This window comes from Mytilus californianus, unplaced genomic scaffold, assembly GCF_021869535.1.
Source record: "Mytilus californianus isolate M0D057914Y unplaced genomic scaffold, xbMytCali1.0.p SCAF_8, whole genome shotgun sequence".
NCBI lineage: Eukaryota > Metazoa > Mollusca > Bivalvia > Mytilida > Mytilidae > Mytilus > Mytilus californianus.
The window spans coordinates 67888818-67899623 of record NW_026262734.1 but is presented as its reverse complement, the minus strand read 5'-3'; positions in this window follow the sequence as shown (position 1 = coordinate 67899623).

The window sequence follows — 10806 nt, the reverse complement described above, 5'->3', positions numbered from 1 at the left end:
ACATTATCTTTCTTTATACAAATAAGCTGCATGGTCAAGGAATACTTCCTAGATGTTTCTCTAACAAATTTACTTTTTCGGTTTTGGGATGGGAGTGAATTTGAATAAATTGGCGTAAATTGTTTTTGGGCATTAATAAAAATTAGTGGCAATGTTGATCTTTTCTCCAAGAACTTTTCCCTTTTGTTTTGTTGCAGCTGTTTCATGCAATTATTTTTTTATTATGTGAAGATGTGTCATTATGACATTAAATTCAAATTTCCTTCAAGGTCGTTTTTGGTGTTTCAAATAGGGCATTTATAGTGGCTTCTACAGACAAGATATAGCTGTTTACTCCCTTATCTCTTAAAGGAGAGGTATGAATGAGTTCAATTTAGCCATACATTTTGAAAAAAATAATGTTGGATCCGATGTATATTGTCACAGTTTTAAAATTATTTCATTTCCATGCAGCCAGTAAACTACAAAATTAAGTAAAAAGGTCAACTAACACAAAACTTCTTTGTTGCAGGACCTTTGCAAATAAATTCTCCATTTGAAATGTTTTCTAATCATTCACTCACCAGCAAAAAAATATTTTGGGCAAACATTGTGCTTTTTAACCTAAAATGTTTCTGTGATAACATTTTAACCTGCTACTGGTTATGTAGATGCAACTTTGTATATTTGTCGGAAGGTATAATACATGGTTATTTCATACATTGTATACAGATGCCTTATAGTCTGAAGTTTTCACATGTCAATTGTCCTTGTCTTCGAACTCAGTTTCATTGTGTGAATGCTAAAAATTGTCTTTTTTACCATGTTAGATTTTCATTCATGAGTAATTGGTATATGGGTTCTTCGCAAGGTCTTGTTTGAGCTTTTAATTTTGCCATTTGATAAGGGACTTTTCGTTTTGAATTTTCCTTGGAGTTCGGTATTTTTGTTATTTTACTTTTTGTTCACCAGACAGGGTTCACCTGACCTTGAACTCATTTCATGGACCAGTGACCTGCATAAAGTTTTCGTGGTCGAGTCCATATTTCAGATACCGTATTAACAATAGGTCAACAACATTTGGTACATTGGATGATATTAATGTCAACAGGTCAGGGTTAACCTAGCCTTTTCGACATTTTCATGATTTACCGTCTACACACTGCATTTCTTATATGCGAACTGCCGATTTGTAATTGCTTACTTAGAAATGTTCTGGACCATAGGAGTATTGGGACTATATGCATATGGTCATGACCATATGCGTGTAGACTCATATGGTATGACCATACCCGTATGGTCTGAGTATTAAATACGATGAACGTTGCTTTAGGTAAGACCCATCAAGGTGTCATAGATTAATAGTTTCTAAAATGAAATTGTGACTTATTTAATTAAATGGTACTCATTGTTACATGATTAATGAAATAAAGTGAATTTTCTCAAGCATTTTTACATGGTCACTAGCGATTTTTCCTTACGAAATCTAAATGAAACGTTAAACAAGAAGTCAAAGAGAGAGGCTTCAACTGTTTTACTCACGGGCACTTAGGGCATTGCGCTCTCTTTGTTCCCTTATTTTAGTATTTTGATTTGTTTTTGAAAAATTAAAATTTCTTTAATATTTCAATTTTTGTCGAGCCTGCGACTTCTGTTGCAGAAACTCGACATAGGGATAGTGATCCAGCGGCGACAGCGGCGTAAACAAGCTTCTTGAAAGCTTAATATTTCATAAGGTAGAAGACCTGGATCCTTCATACTATGTATATACATGCTTATGTTATGAAGTTTCCGTCTGTCATATGTCCATTGACCTTGACCTCATTTTCATGGTTCAGTGACTACTTGAAAAAAAAGTTAAGATTTTTAGTATTTTTAATTTCTCTCTTATTATGAGTAATAGGATAACTATATTTGGTATGTGCGTACCTTGCAAGGTCATCAAGCCTGTCAGACAGTTTTCATCTGACTTCGACCTCATTTCATGGATCAGTGAACAAGGTTAAGTTTTCGTGGTCAAGTCCATATCTCAGATACTATAAGTAATAGGTCTACTATATTTGGTGTATGGAAATATTGTAAGGTGTACATGTCCAACTGGCAGGTGTCATCTGACCTTGACCTCATTTTCATCGTTCAGTGCTTAAAGTTAGGTTTTTGTCGAGCCTGCGACTTTTGTCGCAGAAAGCTCGACATAGGGATAGTGATCCGGCGGCGGCGGCGGCGTTAGCTAACTTCTTAAAAGCTTTATATTTTAGAAGGTGGAAGACCTGGATGCTTCATACTTTGTATATGGATGCCTCATGTTACGAAGTTTCCGTCAGTCACATGTCAAAAGTCCTTGACCTCAACTGGCAGGTGTCATCTGACCTTGACCTCATTTTCATGGTTCAGTGGTTATAGTTAAGTTTTTGTGTTTTGGTCTGTTTTTCTTATACTGTATGCAATAGGTCTACTATATTTGGTGTATGGAATGATTGTAAGGTGTACATGTCTAGCTGGCAGGTGTCATTGACCTTGACCTCATTTTCATGGTTCAGTGGTCAAAGTTAAGATTTTGAGTTTTGGTCTTTTATTCTAATACTATATGCAATAGGTCAGCTATATTTGGTGTATGGAAATATTTTATGATCTATATGTCTGTCGCGCAGGTTTTATTTGACCTTGACCTCATTTTCATGGTTCAGTGGTTATAGTTAAGTTTTTGTGTCTTGGTCTGTTTTTCTTAAACTATAAGCAATAGGTCAACTATATTTGTTGTATGGAAGAATTGTTAGCTGTACATGCCTGCCTGGCATGGTTCATCTGACCTTGACCTCATTTTCATGGTTCATTGGTCAATGTTTAGTTTTCTTCGTTAATGTTAAGTTTATATGACAGTTGTAATAAAGCTTTATATTTAGGACTATCAACATAATATCAGTGATTAGTAAAGAAGGCGAGACATTTCAGCGTGTGCACTCTTCTTGTGTTTTGGTCTTTTTTTTCTAAGACTATATGCAATAGGTCAACTATATTTGTTGTATGGATATATTTTATGATGTACATGTCAGTCTGGCATGTTTTATTTGACTTTGACCTCATTTTCACGGTTCATTGCTTAGTTTTAAGTTTTTATGTTTTGGTCTGTTGTTCTTAAACTGTAAGCAATAGGTTAAACACATTTGGTGTATGGAATGATTGTAAGGTGTATATGTCTGTCTGGCAGAGATCATCTGACCTTGACCTCATTTTCATGGTTCATTGGTCAATGTTAAGTTTGTTTCTTAGATACTATTAGCAACATGTTAACTGTATTTAATGCATAGATTGATTGTAAGGTGTACATTTCTGTCTGGCATGGTTCATATGACCTTGACCTCATTTTCATGGTTCATTGGTCAATGTTAAGTTTTCCTTGTTAAGTTCGTTTCTAAGAAACTATAAGCTATAGGTCAACTATATTTGGTATATGGAATGATTGTAAGGTGTACATGTATTTCCGGTTTGGTTTATCTGACCTTGACCTTATTTTCTTCGATCAAGTTTATGTGATAATTGTAGCAAAGCTTTATATTTAGGACTATCAACATAAAATCTATGGTCAGTAAAGCAGGCGAGACATTTCAGCGTGTGCACTCTTGTTTCTCTTGTATATAAATGTGTTAATGCTCCTATTCATGCGATTTTACAGTCCCAGTTGTTTATACGTGCTAGAGGGGCAACAGGTCCTGAAAAACTACTGTTGTGAGATCTTATGAATAGGAACAAGAACACATCAATTAAGTGAAAATAAATAAAAAAATTAAAAAATTAAAAAATCCAAACACTATACCCGAAACACCGGTGGTTTCACAAAAAAGTCGACAGGATAAATTAAGGCGCTTTAAATTGACTCAGGGAATGCAAGATAACAGATCCACCAAGATTCAGACATGTCAAAGATAAAGGATTTCAGTAAGTAACTTGTGTCGATTTTGGTTCGGAGAACCTGCGAACGAATAAACAATTTATGCGAAAAAATACCTATATGGTCTAAGAACTCGTATCGTCCAGCCCGTAAATAACCAAACAAGTATATACTCATATGGTCCAATTACTCATATTGTCCGGAACATATACACAGTCCTTTTATTCGAAGAAAGACTATATTTATCAAGAAAACATTTATTTACAGAATCTTCCAATTAAGAAACTTGCACAATTCGTATACACTGTATCAAGGTTGAAAGGTCGCATACAACATTGGTTTCAAACGTCTGTTCTAGAATTTTTTGAATTACTTGTAATAAGAAAAAAATGTCAATGATTTCAGCGTATGAAATGTAGGTGGTAGTAAAACTAACCAAAATTCTCACCTCAACAAAAAGCTGATACAACAGCCAAACAAATACCAGCCAATAAAAGACCCAAAACAATTGATAACCTTCGCGATAGCGAGTTAAAGTATGATGCAACACGTCTATAGTAATCAAGCTCATTTAATATCAGCACGTTATCAGCATTGCCCCTTATGGGCCTCATGGATTATAACACCTTCTGACTTTTTCCTGTAGGGAGAAAAACATTGCTATGATTTATACATTTAAAATATCGTGTGTATAATGAAGAAAAAAAGTGTTTCAATCAAAATATCGACGACAGTTTAGATCTTTATGTTTACTCTAGTTAAACATCCGCGAGAATAAAAAAAATTAAATAAAACATCTGTTTTATCAAGGATTCAAGACTATACAAATCCTTGGTTTTATAAAATTGCCAAATATATTTTTTTGATAAAAATTGTTTGTCATCGACACACCATTTCGTACCGTTAGACCAATTTCTTTCTATCTATTTGAAACCTATGAATGTATGTCATGAGTGATGAAAGCAAATTCAGTTAACTAAACATCGGTTTGGTTTGTTTGATTGCCTGTCCCTTCATAATTTTTTTTTCTTAAATTTCATGCATTACCACAGAAGAAGAAAAAACACATTTTCAGGAATGGTATTTTGTCAATAAACTACGATGCTCGTTCTCCGATAATCAACTCACAAGCATGCAGCTACAATAAGTCCGCATTTGTTGCTATAGGTTACGCCATCAGATCCACAGACAGGTGAATAATCGGCAGTGCAAAACATAGGACATGCTGCTCTTACCACTGCTGACTCAGCAAGGAACACTTGAAAAGAAAATGCTTATGAATAACCAAGAAAAGGATTAATTATTTGACATTAATAATGTCAATAAGACATGGTCATAAAATCAACAATGTAGTATATGGTGTTCAGAAGATAAAAAAATGTAAATGATTGGCGATATCGTATCTATAATATTAAAATAACGAGGTCCAATTTGTTAGCCTGCATGACGTAAAAACGACGAATCAAAGAATTCAGCTTTATATATAGCGCATATAGGATAATGGTGTTTAAAAATTACACCATTCCAGGCCCTTTTGTTTTCCACATAAATAAGTTCCGGGTCGAATCCGATACTGATACCAATAGTATATGTCACATGTAGTTTCCGGTTGTAACTGTAACTGTTAAACGAATCTTCCTCCAATGAAGGAGCACCTCACACGATGAGAAGTCCTCCACCAATAATAAGAATTTATTTATTCTAACATTAATAATGCTACATATACATCAAAGTTAAACACTGCTCAGCTTTATATCATAAAATATAAAACACTTCTTCACTAATTACAGTTTATTAGAACGTTTATATTCACCAAAGGAAAGTATGATGCTGCAAGCTCAATGGTTTGACTTGGTAGGTGTTAACTATCATCTTCATAACACAGTTTAGTGTAGCAATATATCCAAATTCGCTGTCATACAAGTTGAAAGTGGATTGTTTATTAAACTTCAGGTTTAACACCTAATTAGTATAGTGTGGTTGCAGTAAGAAATTCAGGACGTGTTCAAGCAGAAAGATATTTAAAGCAGAGAAAACTGTGCACCACATAATCAGCATGACTTTATTAGATGACAATACGAATACTAAAAATTCAGGCTAAAACTGAGGCATAGGTACTTTCTAATTTGTTAACCGGCATGACGTTAAAACGACAAATCAAAGAATTCAACTTTATAGGACAATGGTGTTGATTAAAATTACACCATTCCAGGCCCTTTTGTTTTCCACATAATGAATATTACCAATAATTAATAAGTTTCAGGTCGACGGGTTCAAAAAGAAAGATTTTGAAAGCAGAGAAAAATGTGCACCTTATAATCAGTATGACTTTATCAGATGACAATACGAATACTAAAAATCCAGGCTAAAAATAAGGCGTAGGTACTTTAATACAGTCACGGACCCCCGATGTCGCGGATGTGTTCTAGTTAATTTATATACAGATAAAGATGATTAGAAATGAAAAAAATTGTTAAAATAAATAATGTGACAAACATCGGTTTTTGTATGGAATTTGTAGACCAAAAGTTACCTTATGTTAAACGTTTTAATAAAAGTGATTAAAAAAATCCCCCATAATCCACTATATATCTGCCAACACCTTACCTTTTTATGACATTCATAAGGAGGTTGGGATTAAAAAAAACTAAGGATGCACCTGCAACCCATCATGAAATTTAACAACCGAAACAATTTTTATATCAGCAGCATACACTTTGATAAATTGTTTAAATTCTAATTTTTTAAAGAAAAAAAATGTTTTTTCCAGGATTCAAGGAAGGAAGTGAGAAAAATAAATTGTTTGATGTCTTGAAAATGAAGGGCGGGGGTATTGAACATGGAGTTTTAAAAATATGCTGTATGTTGTAGAAATAAAAATGTTATTTTTTTTATCAAAGTAATAAAAAAAAATTATATGTCCCACGAAGATGAATGTTCGGTACCTTAAAAAAATCGTTCTATTGATTTGGAGAAATTTGAGAGTTCTAAAGATGTCACGATTACGTTTGCTAAAACAGCGCAACAATTGGCGAAAAAGGGATTTTGAAAATGATTGATTGTTTATTGCTTAACGTCCAGTGGCAAATATTTCATGCATTTTCAGGACGAGAACAAATTCACAATAAATACAATAGGAAGGTCCTGTAATAATGGACGTGGCTGAATACTTGTATATCCCGCACAGCTAAACGGACGCCTTACGCCCGGGTTTTACGGCCGATCGGAAGAAGATCTAAGTGACCATATTTGTATTCTCCAGTTACACAAGGGATGGTTTTAGAAATGTATAGTCTGGACTGGTACCAACTGTAAAAATAACCTTGACCACGATACGACGAAAATGAATAATTTGTCCTACAAAATGCAGGACTTTGCAAGAAAAAGTTGCGTACAAAAAGTGAAAATAACTTTCACGCTAAATAAATAAGCCGTACTATCAACCAATGTAAAATAAATATTCTATCAGCAAAAAATGCCCTCGTTCCACTGAAAATCAAATGGTCCACTAAGGCTATAAAATTTAATCATGTTTTTAAAGGAGCAATTTTTCAGTTTTTGTCATATAAATAGGAAAATAACTTCATGCATAGTACTATTATAATTATATTTATTCAATATATGTAACTTCCTTAAAAATTCACAATAAAATCCACGTGTTTGATATTTTGTTTTATGAACACTAAACCCACAGAAGGCCTACATTGACTATCGACTGCATGTAGTCAAAACCTGTTTTAAACTACATGTAAACATTGATTTTTACCAATGAGAACGTAATTGAATTTAGTTTAGGTGTAGAGTACACTTACACCACACCGAGTTAACCTCAATGTGAACACGGCCTATGATGAGATTATTTACTACATAAATAATTTGTCACTTCTCGAATGAACAGGCGCAATTGAAATTTGGCAAAAGAATATAAAATATTTGTGTGTGAGCGTTATCAGTGAATCTTGGATCTTGAATCTGAAATATGGAAAAGCTACGGAAGTATAGACTAGTGTACACTATATGAAAAATACACCAAGAACAAACAATGAGTAATATAACTGCCATGAAATCCGTGCTTGAAATTAGGTGATCCGAAAAGAGTTCAAAGGTAGAAATGGAGTGTACAATTCTAAACTATTAGTAGTCTTTGTGTAATCAGTCGATGGCATGAGGAAGTAGCGTTTAAAAATTTTCAAAAATAAGCAACTTGCACCTACGATTCATGGGTCTTTTTCATTCTTAATCATGGAAGTTGACATTACCTTATTATTTTCTATCAGTTATGCTAAAATACGAAATATCCTAGGTTTAATGAATAAAGCATATACATGTCTTACCAGTTCCAAGAATACACACGAGAAGTAGTGCTAATTTCATATCATCCACAAGCGACGTTAGACACAATAGGGTCTGTAAAAGTTCAAAATAGTTCTGTTCAAATTTTCTGATTATCTAATGACACAGTATCAAATAAGTTCACTGATAAAGCACATTGCATTGACATGTACATGATATGTAGTTTTCAGATAAAGTACGCCTTCGTGTGAAAATAAAGCCTCACCAAAGATACCAGGCTTATATTTTTGTCCACCAGACGCGCGTTTCGTCTACAAAAGACTCATCAGTGACGCTTGAATAAAAAAAGTTAAAAGCCCAAATGAAGTACGAAGTTGAAGAGCATTGAGGACCCAAAATTCAGAAAGGTTTTGCCAAATACAGCTAAGGTCATCTATTCCTGAGGTAGCATTTCGATATATTCAAAGTTTTGTTAACAGTTAATTTATAATTTAGACCATTGTGCATGTTAACACAGAAGTGATGACTATTGGGATAGTGAAACCATCGGGGAAGAATCCACCACATGCAGTGGCATAGACCCAGTGCTTGTAAATAAACTTATCTAAGATATCAGACTTAAAATTTTGTCCGCCAGACGTGCATTTCTTCTACAAAGTTAAAAGGCCAAATAAATTAAGAACGAAGCATTGAGGACCAAAAAAATTCAAAAAGTTTTGCCAAATACCGGTAAGGTAATCTATTCCTGAGGTAAAAATACAGATGCAATTTGAAAAAAAACCGTATCAAGTATGGTATATAAAAGGCCAAATAAATTAAGAACGAAGCATTGAGGACCAAAAAAATTTCAAAAAGTTTTGCCAAATACCGGTAAGGTAATCTATTCCTGAGGTAAAAATACAGATGCAATTTGAAAAAAAAAACGTATCAAGTATGGTATAATTAGTTTTTGTTCAAAGGTAGAAATGGAGTGTTCAATTCTAAACTATTAGCAGTATTCGTGTAATCAGTTGATGGCCTGAGGTAGTAGTTTATAGAATTGAGAATAGAAACGGGGAATGTGTCAAAGAGACAACAACCCGACCAAAGAGCAGAAAACAGCCCAAAGCTACCAACGGGTCTTCAACGCAGCGAGAAAATCCGAAGCGGGCTTCCGTTGGCACATAAACAATAATGTAAACTATGCTCATTTGTCTATTGGTTCAATGCCACTGCTGGTGGAGGATTCTTTTCCGATGGTATCACCATCCAAATAGTCAACCTGCTCGCTACAATAAGAGAATAAAAGACGACATCAACACACAGTACATCTAGTAGATTAAGAAGGCGGCATTATTTAAAGAATAAAAATGAGTACAAAAGGATGTAATGGAATTGGTTAGATATCTTAAAATGACATAATGTTATAAGATTTTGAGCAACTTTACAGTCGCTTGCATTGTTGTTTATGTATGATCTATGGCAGCACATACGTTTATTAAGCCTTCTTTCGTTTTACCGACATCTACCAGTCCGCAAAGTTTACATTCGAGTTCGTAGACGAGATTTGTTGATTTACAATTCCGAGTATCGCAGCTTCTGGTGAAGTAAGGTTTTTAGTTTAATTGCTAGTAAATTGAGTATCTATTATTAAAATGTTACAAGATTTGCAGTTTTGGGTTTTATATTTAGAAATAAAACAAGCGAATTACACTGTAAGTATTTTAAATTATCAATGGGTATTGGTATTACAGAAAACTGAACGGCCAATTTTAATCTTTTTATTTTCATTTTTTTCATGTTGTAATAAACGTATCCGTATTTCTTCGGTTTATGATTGTCCCATTGGTATATATCTTCTTACTGTTTAATAAACTTAATTTGGTAAATACTTCACGTGTTTGACAAGAAGGAACTCTACCCATTATTTAACTTGATTAAATAGTAATACACTAATTACACTATAAACTGTGTTCTTGTAAACTATCAAAATGAGGAAAAGCATCGTTTTATTTAGTTTTTTGATTTCCAGTGCCAGTGTTAAAACATTTGCTAAATAAAGATATATAATAGATAATCAAGGACTTGATTGTTAAGCTGTTCAAGTTTTTATATTCATGTAAGATTTAAACCTTTCCAATTTTCTAGTATAATGAGCTTTAATTCGAAAACTTCATTATATTTTGCTTTACCAATATTATTCTACAAGCACGTATTTTATTTCCAAACTCAAAAATGTATACAATGTCAAATACAAGACATGTTTCACCTCTCTTTTAAGTTCTTCATCTAATCATGCAATAATAATTGAAAATTCTCATGCCTTTTTGCTAACGCGATCTCATGAAAAAGTTGATCTAACCTGGTGATGTATCACAGAAAGAACATATTTTTTGGGCAACTCTGTTGAATAAAATTGAGAATGGAAATGGGGAATATGTCAAAGAGACAACAACCCGACCAAAGAGCAGACAACAGCAGAAGGCCACCAATGGCTCTTCAATGCAGCGAGAAAATCCCGCACCCGGAGGTGGTCCTCAGATGGCCCCTAAATAAAATTGTGTGCTAGTTCAGTGAAAATGGACGTCACACTAAACTCCAAAACATATAAATGAACTAAAATTAAAAAACATACAAGACTAACAAAGGCCAGAGGCTCCTGACTT